The 12,740-nt window shown below is 50.3% G+C and overlaps 1 long non-coding RNA gene across 2 annotated transcripts in view; it reads right to left on the bottom strand.

Moving 5' to 3' along the window:
• Positions 1–12,740, bottom strand: part of LOC142831217 (uncharacterized) — an 80,494-nt gene that overhangs the window by 46,773 nt on the left and 20,981 nt on the right. The window contains exon 3 of one of the 2 annotated variants that reach the window (XR_012906882.1): positions 1,162–9,523. The exons of the other annotated variant lie outside the window; for it this stretch is intronic. This is a non-coding gene — a long non-coding RNA (uncharacterized LOC142831217). Of the gene's footprint in view, positions 1–1,161; positions 9,524–12,740 lie in introns of those variants that run through there. 2 annotated transcript variants of the gene reach the window in all.

The raw sequence follows: 12,740 nt of genomic DNA on the forward strand, positions 1-12,740 counted from the left end.
GTATGGCACTCGTCGGCCTTTGCGCTGGGGAGGAAGGGGGGCTGCAAGGAGGGGATGGGCCGCCCCAGGGACAAAGGGGAGGCGGGAGGAGGCGAAATCACCCCGCACCGGAGGGGTCGGTCTGTCCCGGCCGTACTACACGCCGCCAGGGGGGTTGCTTCCGGGAGTGGGGCGCGGGGCACTGCCAGGGCACAAATGCTCCCAGCCACCCGGGCACCCCACTGATTGGCGCTTTGCTGTGTCTCTCTCCGCAGGTGGTCAAGGCCATCAACAGAGTGCTGCTCCGCAGGGTGGTCCGCCTCGCCGACCCGGACGCCGTCATCCGGGGATTCGGCGCCCTCGGCTTCCCCAATTGCGGGGAGGCCATCAACGGGACGCACATCCCCATCCATTTCCCGGAACACCAGGCGTCCCGGTACGTCAACCGCAAGGGGTACTTCTCCATCCTCCTGCAGGCCGTGTGTGACCACCGGGGACAGTTCACGGACATTAATGTGGGCTGGTCTGGCAAAGCACACGACGCCCGGGTGTACCGCAACTCCTCCGTTTGCCAGCGGCTGCAGGACGGGACCTTCTTCCCCGACCGCCACATCAGGGTCGGGGACGTGGACGTGCCCGTGTGCCTGGTGGGGGATGCCGCCTACCCACTGCAGCCGTGGCTGATGAAGCCCTACACGGGGTACCTCAATCCGTCCCGCCAGGCCTTCAATGCCAGACTGACCAGGGCCTGCATCATGGTGGAGGGGGCCTTCGGGTGACTGAAAGCCCGCTTTCGATGCCTCCTCACCCGTCTGGACCTGGCCGAGCACAACATCCCTCCCATGGTGGCAGCATGTTGTGTGCTCCACAATTTATGTGAGAGAAAGGGGGAGGCTTTCCTGCCAGCCTGGATGGCTGAGGCTGACTGCATGGCTGGCCACTACGGTCAGCCCCGCACCGCCGCTGTCTGGGAAGCCCAGCAGGGGGCCGTCCGGATCCGGGAAGCCCTGCAGGAGAGCTTCCTGGTGGAGGAGAAGGACTGACCTCTCCCTTGCATGCCCCACTGGAGCCTTCTTCCACCCTACCCCCTTCCCCTTTCCCCTCCCTACCTACTGTCAAATAAAGACACCTGTTTTTCAAACAAAAACGTCTTTTTATTTAACATAACTGGGGTGGGGGGAGGGAGGAAGGAGGGTGGGAGAGGGGAGGGGGAAACCTGTGACGAGGGAGCTGGAAGGGGAGGGAAGGGAGGAAGGAAAAGGAAAGCTCAGGGGTGGGGGGTCCGGCTGCTTCTCCTGTCTCGCCACACTGCAGGTCCGGGGGCCTTGGTGGGGAATGGTTGTGGAGGGTGGGGCAGGAGGGACGGAGGGTGTGGAGGAAGCAGGAGCGGGAGCAGGAGGGAGAGCAGGGGGATCAGGGGGAGCAGGAGGGGGAGCAGGGGGAGCAGGAGCAGGAGCAGGAGCCGGAGCAGGAGGAATTGGGAAGCGGTCAAGCAGGCTCTGAAGGTGGCCTCGCAGGGCACGGCCCTGCTCCTCCAGTGCCTCCAAGCTCCTCCAGCACAGCCTCAGGTCCTCCTGGACCCAGTGGTCCTGGATACGGAGCTGGTGCTCCAGGAACCGGAGGTGCTGCCTCTGGTAGTCCTCTTGGTTCCTGGCTCTCCTGCTGGCCCGGGCGTGGGAGGCTGCTGCAGGCGGGGTGGTGCGCCCTGCAGTCCCAGGTGCTGCGGCTGTGGTGAAACAAGAACAGCGGTCAATTACCCCAGAGGCACAGGTATTTGAAACCCAGCTCCCCTCTGCAAGGCCAGGGCCCCTGCAGGATCCCCAGCTCCTGCTCCGTGGTGGGCAAGGCCCAGGCGCACGGTCCCGGGGCTCCCTCTTGCCCCAGCCCCCCGTACACATAAGGGGAGCACGATGGTACTCACAGGTGAACGCCTCCCCGGCCTTGGACGACACAGGAGAGCGGCTCTGTGGGGTGCCTCGGTGGTCCTGGGTCCTGGGCAGGCTGCCGGCAGGCTCCTGGCTCTTGGAGCCCTCCTCCTCCGTGTCTGGGAGCGGTCCCTCTGCCCCGGGGTCTATCACCTCCCGGGGGCAGGGACGGCATGAGCCCCCAGGATGAGGTCCAGAGCCTGGAAGTGGGGGCACGCCTCCGGGTCGGCCCCTGGCAGGCAGGCCCGGGAGTAGGACTGCCGCAAGTCCTTAATTTTCCAGCGCACCTGCTCCCGGCTGCGCTGGTGGCCCAGACTGCTGCGTTCCTGTGGCTAGCGCGGAGATCGTGGACATTGGAGGCTTCCCCCCAAATCTCGATGAGGTCCACAATCTCCGCACTAGACCAAGTGGGCGCCCGCCTCTTGTGGCCCCGGGCAGGCTCCTGGGAGCCGCCAGGCTGGTCCTGGGAAGAGGGGGAGGGGTGGGGGGTATCGGGTCTCTGGCTCATAGGGTGTCAGCTGCTGGGTGTACTGACACGGGTGCTGGCAGCCTTGCAACTGGCACAAACTGTGTAGCCAGCCCATGGCCCTTTAAGGGCTCCGGGGCTGGGAGGGGGGCAGTAGAGTTTCCCTCGTGTTGGCCAGAGTGGCCACCAGGGAAAGCTGGGAAGGGCTAGCCTCCCACTAGTTTGAATTAAGGGGCTACACAGCCCTTAATTCAAACTAGTAAGTTCGAACTAGGCTTAATCCTCGTGGAATGAGGTTTACCTAGTTCGAACTAAGCGCTCCGTTAGTCCGTTAGTTCAAACTAACTTTGTAGTGTAGACATACCCAGAGGGAGAGACTCAGATGGAGGGGCTAGGAAGTATCCCAGGGCACGGTCATGAAGCTCGCGAGCAAACGAGTTTAGGGGCATCTCCCCCATTTGCTAGGTTAGGGAGCCAGGCTCCCTACCTTGGGGCCCTGTGCCAGGACTTGAGAGATTGGGCAGGTCTGGGTCACCCTACTCCGCCGTCAGAGATAGAATATTGGTGCCCAGGCCGGTGCGATTGTCCATTGTGTGTAACTGTCAAACGGCACTGTACGTTGGTTGAAAAGGTGATGGAGGGCACAATGAAACAGGTGATTGTATGAGATATGAGCCAGGACTTCTTACACGTGGTGGAGGATACAGGCACTCGATTCCAGCCCTGTGGGAAGGAACTGATTGATGTGGTTATGGTTTTGGTTAAATGGGAAATAGAGATGGAATTGAACAAACTCCTGAAGTGGCTGATGGATAGCCAGCGGCAGCAACAGCAGCAGCAGACCCAAGTGCCTCAGCAAACTGCTGCCTAGTTTCAGGAACAACAGCACCAACTTGTCCACGAATTAAAAGAGACAGTCTCCGCGACGAGAGGACAGTGTGGAGGAGGCACCAGCCTAGTGAGTGGGGAAAAAGGCCTAAATGTGGGCACTCAGTTACCTATTCGACTTTCGAAGTTAGGACCGCAGGATGATCCAGAAGTGTTCCTGGTCACCTTCGAGAGAGTGGCCACGGCAGCGAAATGGCCCCAGCTGGCCCCCTACTTGTTGGGGCCAGCGCAACTGGCCTATCGGAGCATGTAAGACAGGGACGAGATTCTGGACCAGGTGAAGGAAGCGATTCTGGACCAGATTGGTGTGTCACCAGAGACGTATTGCCAAAGGTTCAAGGAGGCACACTACGGATCAGGTGAACGACCGAGGGCAGTAGCTCAGCGGGTAAAGGAGGCAGGAACGAGATGGCTGGAACCTGAAAATAAAACAGCTTTGCAAGTAGCGGAACTGGTCATTCTGGAGCAGTATGTCCAGATCCTACCCTCCAAAGGTCAACGGTGGGTCCGACGCCACCTTCCCACCACCTTAGAGGAAGCCGTCACCCTCATGGAGCACTTTACAGCTGCTGAAGAAGGAGAAGATGCCGAACGTCAATGCAGGGCACAGACCTGCTCCTCCCACTTGGGGAAGAGACAACCGCAGTGACCCTACACCTACCCCGAAACCGTTTTCCGGACCGGGAGTAGAGAGGAGGCTGGCCCCCATATGGTGCACGCCAGAGACAAGGGACAGTGGGGCAACAGCAGGTAGAGAAGAAAAAGGGGTGAATCCCAAGGTGAACCCCACCCCAAAGGGAGCTTGCTACCCGTGTGGGCAGGAGGGACATTTCATATTTGCAAAAAAAGCAAATATGATTCTAGGTTGTATCAACAGGTGTGTTGTAAGCAAAACTCGTGAAGTCATTCTGCCGCTCTACTCTGCACTAGTTAGGCCTCAGCTGGAGTACTGTGTCCAGTTCTGGGCGCCACATTTCAAGAAAGATGTGGAGAAATTGGAAAGGGTACAGAGAAGAGCGACAAGAATGATTAAAGGTCTAGAGAACATGACCTATGAAGCCAGGCTTCATGAACTGGGCTTGTTTAGTTTGGAAAAAAGAAGATTAAGGGGGGACATGATAGCGGTTTTCAAATATCTAAAAGGGTGTCACAAGGAGGAAGGAGAAAATTTGTTCCTCTTGGTTTCTGAGGACAGGACAAGGAGTAATGGGCTTAAAGTGCAGCAAGGGAGGTTTAGATTGGACATTAGGAAAAAATTCCTAACTGTCAGGGTGGTCAAATATTGGAATAAATTGCTAAGGGAGGTGGTGGAATCTCTCTCTCTGGAGATATTTAAGAACAGGTTAGATAGACATCTTTCAGGGATGGTGTAGACAGAGCTTGGTCCTGCCTTGAGGGCGGGGGGCTGAACTCGATGACCTCTCGAGGTCCCTTCCAGTCTTATGATTCTATGATTCTATGATTCTAGAGGGAATGCCCCCTCATGGACTGCACCTTTGGATAGACGACACCAGGAAGAGTCCCACGAAGGGAGGTAAGTCATCGGCAAGTAATGAAAAGTGTAAGAGTAAATGGGAGACCGGTGGAAGCAGTTATTGATTCGGGGTGTGGACAGACAATGATTAGGTCAGACTTAGCAGGACCCCACTTATCTAGAGGATCTCAACTCTGGATACGGTGCATACATGACGATACACGCCCATACCTGACAGCTTGAGTCAGGATCAGTGATGGAAGGGAGGAGTCGACGTGTAAGGTGGAGGTGGCCCCCTGACTTGTGCACCCCGTACTGTTGGGTAGAGACTGGCCTGGGTTCCACCGCTTGTTATGACAGTGGGGAGCGGCCAGAGAAGGAAAGGCCAGGGAAACAGAGGTGGAAGCTACCTGGGTGGCACAGATAGAAGAAGACCCCAGTCCTTCCACCACATGAGAGACCAGGGAGGACAATTGGCTACTGCCCATAGCCCTAGAGCCAGAAGCGGGCAACTTCCTGACACTCCAGCAAGAGGATCCAACTCTTTAGAGAGCCTGGGAAAACACTCAACAACTGGAGGAAGGACAGGAAGGGGACGACCTGCACACCGTGTAGGGCCCCCATTTTGAGGTACAAGGGGACTGACTCTATAGAGTGATAAGGAAGGGTGGGAGGAACAGAACTCCCCAGCTATGGGTTCAGCCCAGTATGTGATAAAGTTAAAACAAAGACTCAGTTCCCTGGGCAAGTGGGCTAAAGAGAAGTTACAGAAAGCCCAGGAGATTCAAGCTCTCCAGTATAATCAAAATGCCAAATGAGGGAATTTGAACCCGGAGATCAGGTTTGAATATTACTGCCCACAGGAGATCCCAAATTATTATCACGGTGGCGAGGGCTGTTCAAAATAGTGAGACGGATGGGACAAGTGAATTACGAGTTCCAGTTGAACGGGAAGAGAAAAAGTACTTAAATATACCATGTAAATCTATGAAAGAAGTGGATCCCCTGAGACGCGCTCTTCATTGAACCCCATGCCGAGAGATGTGGAATTTGGCCCCTGGGGTGAGAAAGAAGTAACCGTAGAAGAAATCCAGGTAGGAGAGGACCTAAATGTGGCCCAGCAAAAAGAACTACGAGAGGTACTCGCGACGTTCCAGCAAGGACTCAACAGCCGACCCGGAAAAATGAACCTGATCAACCATACTATAGTCACCGAACCCGGGCAGAAGGTATGTGACGCGATCCAACCCGTGCCCCAGAAGCTATGGGAGATGGTGTACACAGAGCTACAATCCATGATACGGTGGTAGGGGTGGTTGAAGAGTCCTATAGTGAGTGAAGAAGCCTCATCACGTTAGTGCCAAAACCCAATGGATCCATGCGATATTGCATAGATTTCCGAAAGGTCAATGCCATTTCACGCTTTGATGCATAGACAAACTTTTAGAGCAACTCAGGCAATCCAGATACCTGTCAACGAGTGACCTAACAAAAGGGTACTGGCAGATACCACTATCCCCCGAGTCTAGAGAGAAAACAGCATTCGCGACGCCTTTTGGCCTATGCCATTTTATAAATATGCCATTCGGACTTCATGGGGCCACAGCCACCTTCCAGAGATTGATTAATTGCATTTTAAACGACCATCGTCTATACATGGTAGCGTATATTGACGATATTGTAATTTTCAGTATATCGTGGAAAGAGCACCTGCAACATATAGCCACGGTCCTAGATGCCCTAATCTGGGCCGGTCTCTCAGCTAATCCTAAGAAATGCTGTTTCAGTAAGAGCAAGGTATCGTATCTGGAGTATACAGTAGGCAGAGGCCGACTAAAACCCCTAGTAGACAAGGTCCAGGCTATCAAGGACTACCCCCTTCCGATGACAAAAAAGCAGGTGCACCAATTTTTAGGTCTGGAGGGGAACTACCGGCAGTTTATAGCCCACTTTGCCTCATTGGCCACCCCCTTGACAGACTTCATAAAGAATGGGTAGCCTCAAAAGGTTGTGTGGACTGAACAGGGCACTCGCACCTTCAATAGCTTACGAAAATGTTTAACTGCTGTGCTGGTGTTACATCAACCGGATTTTAACAAAACCCTTTGTACTCCAAACCGATGCTTCTGAAGTGGGTCTTGGAGCAGTACTAGCCCAGGAGGAAGGGGGGGCTGAGCACCCAATACTGTACCTGAGTCGGAAACTATTCTCCCGAGAGAAAAACTATGCTACTATAGAGAAGGAAGCCTTAGCCATTAAGGGGGCTGTCGATGCTCTGCGTTATTTTCTTTTAGGAAACCACTTCACGCTGATGACAGACCATGCCCCCTGAAATGGATCCAAACGATGAAGGACACAAACCCCAGAATCTTGCAGTGGTACCTGAGCTTTCAGCCTTACCATTTTGAAGTGGTACACTGAGCAGGGATGGAGAATCAAAATGTGGACTTCCTTTTGCAGATTCCAGAATATGAAAATAGGAGAGGGGTGAGTATAAGGGACAATTTAAGGGAGGAGGAGTGTGGTGAGGTGAAGCAACCCCGCTCTAACCCAGGGTCGGGGGAGTCTCAGGAGCCGAGGCTGGCTGGCACCCACCATGATTGGGAAGTGGCGGGGCCGGATTTAGAAGCTCCACTCGGGGAAGGGGGAGGGGCCATGCTGGGAGTGAGAGCCCCGAGAACGGCCACAAACACAGAGCCGGGGGATGACATCATACGCCAATATGGCATGACATCGAACCGGCACCGGGAAATGAGCAAGGGGGGGGAGTGGGTGCAGGAGCCGGCATGACATTACCCGCCAAACGCCAGGGCGGGGATAAAAGGCGTTGACACTGAAGGTGAGGGAGGGGAACAGGAGGAGGAGGTTGCCAGGGCTGTGAGGGGATGCCCCCCTCTCAAGGGAAAGAGAGGGAGAGACTTGGATGGAGGGGGTAGGAAGTGGCCCAGGGCGAGGTCACGCAGCTCGCGAGCAAACGAGTTTAGGGGCATCTCCCCCATTTGCTAGGTTAGGGAGCCAAGCTCCCTACCTTAGGGCCCTGGGCTGGGACTCGGGAGAGTGGGCAGGCCCAGGTCCCCCTACTCCACCATTGGAGATCAAATATTGGTGCCCAGGCCGGTGCGATTGTCCATTGTGTGTAATTGTCAAACGGAACTGTATGGGACCTGTACCGTTGGGGGTTGTAAAGGTGACGGAGGACACAATAAAACGGGTGATTGTATGAGCCAGGACGTCTTACCCCCTCCTCTCCCCGCCCCACAGTAACAGTGAAGTTTATGTGGTGACCTTCATGGAGTCTCTGCCTCTTCTTAGGTTTATTTATTTTGATTCTCTGACTTGGTTGTGTTTGGGGTTTTTTTTCAGTGGCTGAGTGGTGGAAGGCTATTGGGTATATGGATGTATCAGTTTTAACCCTTATACAGTTACCAAGGGTGTGTGGAGGGGGGAGCGGAGGGAGAGTTTCTATACATGGACACGTGCCAACCAGATATGGGATTGATGGGGCTTGTCTAAAGTGGTGGGGTAATGGGTTCTACATTGACAGTTTCTAAAGCACATTAACTTGTGGCATATTAATTAGACCAGTCAACCTAGCTGGTGCTCACTGCAGCTATGTTTAAGCTGCACTTCTGTCATAAAAATTGTTGGTCAGGAGTGTAAAAAAAATACCCCTAACAAACAAAAGTTTGAATGCCAAGAAGCACCGATGTGGACAGTGCTTTGTCAATAGGACATGTTCTGTCAACAAAGCTAATGCCCTTTTTGGTGGGTGGTTTTATTTTGTCAGCAAGAGTGCTCTCTCAAAAAAGAATGGCTACATTGCGTGTCCTGCAGTGGCATGGGTTTAGTGGCACAGCTCTGTTGCTATAAGCTGCATAGTGCAGACATAGACTATGTGCTACCTGCTATGCTTCAGCTTAATACTATTTCAAACAGCACTGCATTAAAGTGCACTGGCAAAGGGTCTCCATGGACAACATGGTAGTGCTCCAATGACAAATGCTAGTGCTCTGTATGAGGATGTAATTTCGGAAGTGCATTACTCCACCATGCAGACAAGTCCTTCACCCACGACTGATTTTGCCTCAGCCAGTAAATAAACATCAAGTGGTAATAGCTGACAAACTCACACAGAACTGCAACACAGATATCAAAATACAACATTCAACACACCCGGTCTACTCTGCTAGTGTTTATGACCCAGCTGGGCTGGAGTTATGACTGGCTGGCATGTGGGCTCTCCCCTCCTAGGACATAGCTCTTCGCCTTTCAGTCTGGGAATGCAAGAAAGCTAAAAACAGCCCTTGTCCTTTGAAATTCAGTTTCCTTTCATTGTGTTTTCTGATAACACAAATGTGACCCTCCATTGCAGCCCTATTGGCATTTTACGAGATAAGAGTGCCCCAGATGAAGCCAAGGAAGGAGGAAGAGTTCATTTCGTATCTAAGGCACTGGACGTGGAGAAGGTGAGGGTGAAAAAAAACATGAAGGGGAGACTGCAACCTTGTCCTTTTAACTGGGCTAATGCAAGTGAGCATCGTGTGCTTTGAACTTAGAGAGCTGCAAACATCTGGTGGAAAACTTGAACAACAAATCCACTAGGAAACACTTCTGCTTTAATGACCAATATGTTCCCAATTGCAGTCATTCCCCTAGTGTTCTTTAGGCATTTTACATCCACTTTTACTCATGACTTTAACCATGCAAAAAGCAAGTACTAGACTGAAGGATTGGGTGGAACTTTCTCCACTCTTCTCCCTTTAAGAAACATCTAGTGGAGACTGAAGAGGTCTAGAAAGAAACAAAAATGTTAGATATCTGATAGGTCATATGCACAACAGTAATACTCTTACACTGAAAGTTCGTAAGATGCTCTAGGAAACCTTAGACTGAAAGGCGGTGGATAAGTAGATGGTCTAGCATTTCACCCACTGAGTTAATTGAAGTTCCATGTGGCATTAATTCCTCTAGTTAGTATATTTATCTTACCTCTGTCATCAGTTTCTAAAAGTACAAAGTTTATATAGATACAAGAAAAAATTGAAAAATAAGCCTTTTTGTTTCAGAAAATGGTTTTGGCTTTTCATTTTGAAATTTACGGAATATTTTTTTAAAGGAGAGATGCTGAAGGACATCCATTAATGAAACAAAATAAAAAAAATGTTTCAGGTCAAACAAAAATGTTCACCTCAAAATTATATATGCAATATTTTGGTTCAGCCACTATCCCAGAAAGTTATTATTCACTTAGCTGTATCTGCTACAAATGAAAAATGGACATGGACATGATAATAGGATCATTTTTTTAAAAGTGCTGATCTGCTCTGAAATATTATGGCAGTATAACAATAAAGCTCCTTCTTACTCAGGACACTGACAGGGAGCCTGGGACACATCTGCTCCCTCCAGTGACAAAAGAAAAATCTTTATTACTGTTTACTAAAGGTCTGAACCTGCTTTCTTTGAAGTCAACAGGGGCTGGAAGATGTCCTGTGTTCTGGATATAAGGCCAAACTACTACATCTGTATAATTGCATCAAACACACCAGGGGTTGCAGAAGTGTCACAGAGGACACAATTTGGACTTATATAAAATCATGCTGGGAAAATATGACTAATTTTTTTCAGAGAACAGCAGTTTAAGAGTCCGTGTTTTGTATTTAGTAATGCGTTTGTTCAAGCGTATCATGACATTTTACTTTCACAGTTCTATATTCAGCACTGTGAGATGATTGAAGACTTGACTGAAAAGCCAAATGCAAATCACAAGTAATAACGAATTGGGGAGGGGGAGATGTTTAGCAACTTACCATCATTATACGTACTCTTGTTTAAAACCTCATTAATGGTCCTGAAGATGAGAGCTTTATGCAAATAAACAGCATCTCAGTGATTTTTGGAACTGGCACTAAATGTTCAGAGGCATTGTAAATAATGAGTGGGGACAGATAAAACACCACAAAGGAGTCTAAAGAGGTGAGACCCCATGGGCAGGAAAAGGGAATAGGGACTCATCTTGGGTCAAGTTAATATATTTGGGGAAAATTGGGTAGAAAACAAACTCTGAACCCTGGTTTACACTAAGGAGTTATTTTGAAATGACTCCCCTCCCTGCTTATTTTGAAATAATAAGCAGTCTCCCCTCACTACCAAGCCCGTTATTTTGAAAGCTGTACTCCTGCTTTCCACAAGGAATAATGCTTATTTCAAAATAGTGTGGATGCTCTGCTGCTGCTATTTCAATATAACTACCCTCAAGAGTCATTCAAAGTAATTACTCCCCAGTGTTTCCTGGGGCTCTGAGTCAAGGTAGTGCATCCACATTAACAGAGCCTGCCTCAGACTAATTGAGGCTCTCTTGTAGTGGGGACACACTATTTCTATTTTGTTATTTTGGGAGTTTTATTTCGAACTTAGTTATTTTGAAATAATTTCCTAGTGTGGACATGCCCTGAGAAGCAGTGCAGACCAGTGGTCGGAGCACTGGACTCAAGAGTTTCAGATATGGTTCTCTGCTTGGGCTGTGACTTTGGGCCAGTCACTTTATTATTTCCTTATAGCTGTGTCTGCCTCTATTTAGACTGTAAGCTTTTCAGTGTAGGAATTGTTTCTCACTATGAGCTGGTACATCACAAATGGGGCCCAGGTGTGCTCTCAGAGATTCTAGTCGTTACCATAATATTAATAATCTGATGGACTAGAGCAGGGTTATTCAACACATGGCCCGCGGGTGGCAGCCAAAATAAAAAAGTAGTCAATATAATGGTCTTCTGTTGATATGCATTTTAGTAGTTCAATTCCTGGACTGTCATTGCTCATTAAAAGTGTTGTCATAGGGATGGAAAATGGGTCAAAATTGCATTTTATTAATATCAGCAGAACTGACTTAAATGGGGCCTGCGTGTTGTGTAGTTTTGCCTTAATCTTTGTATTCATGCCCATCAGTGTGAAAGAAGCTATTTTCATTTATTTGAATATATATTTGTATGTATATGCAACCACACTTAAGTTGCAGCCCTCGGCATGTGCTGTGAGTATCATTGTAGCCCCTAGAGTTTCCAAAATTGAGTAGCCCTGGACTGGAGAATGCAGTAAGGCCAATTTGAGAGTGAGAATAGTCAGCGAAGAAGAGAACCACGTGAAATTTAGTTCAGGCCACCTCAAGGCCAGAGAGATTGACAGACTGAATGGAGTTCAATACAAGTGATGTAAAAACTGGAAGCACTGACTTACAAAGACAGAGAAGGACTAAATCCATCTCTGTTGTCTAATCAGCTGTCATTAAGTGGGCTACATTCTAACCATGTCTGAAGAGGGTAGGGTTGGGTGGGGATGATACACACCAAGGACAGAGAAGACAGGACATTCAGTGGCACCACAAGTGAGTAAAGGGATGAAGTTGAAAGAGGGCAAAGAGAGGGGGGATATTAGGAAGCTTGTCTTGACAATGAGACCTGTGGCATGTTCTCCCAAGGGCCAATTCACAAACATCCAGTTATCTCAGTGGAGGCCCTCTGTTGGAGCTCCCTGCTAGCCTTATAAATACAACTGCATATTGTATATATCTTTGTGAAAGAGTGGTAGCAGGGCTGTTCTGCTCTGCCCGGTCACGCGCCTGCAGCAGTTGTGGGGAGATGTGGCAAAGAGTAGCACTGAAGGCATTGCGGGGGAAGGGGGAGGGAGATTAGAGATGTCTAGAAAACCCTGTCTTCTGGGTGACAGAGAATAAGGTGAACAGTGAGGTAGGCAGACAGTTGAAAGAGGGCATCTGGATAAATGTTAGCAGATCAGTGAGGGCCTGGAATAGGCAGGGAGAGTAGAGCCAGAGGCTAAAGAAAATGAGTTCTGTGAGCGAGATCATGAGATCCTCAAAACTAGACTCAGCAACGAGAACAAAATTATTCCAAAGACTTTCCTGTGAGTAGCACAACTGGGCAGCTATTCTGGCTGCTCTTTCAAAGTAGAGATTCAGTGCCCTCTCCTGGGCAAAAGGCAGCTTATGTGCCAA

Source organism: Pelodiscus sinensis, chromosome 13 (genome assembly GCF_049634645.1).
Source record: "Pelodiscus sinensis isolate JC-2024 chromosome 13, ASM4963464v1, whole genome shotgun sequence".
NCBI classification, from domain to species: Eukaryota; Metazoa; Chordata; order Testudines; family Trionychidae; genus Pelodiscus; species Pelodiscus sinensis.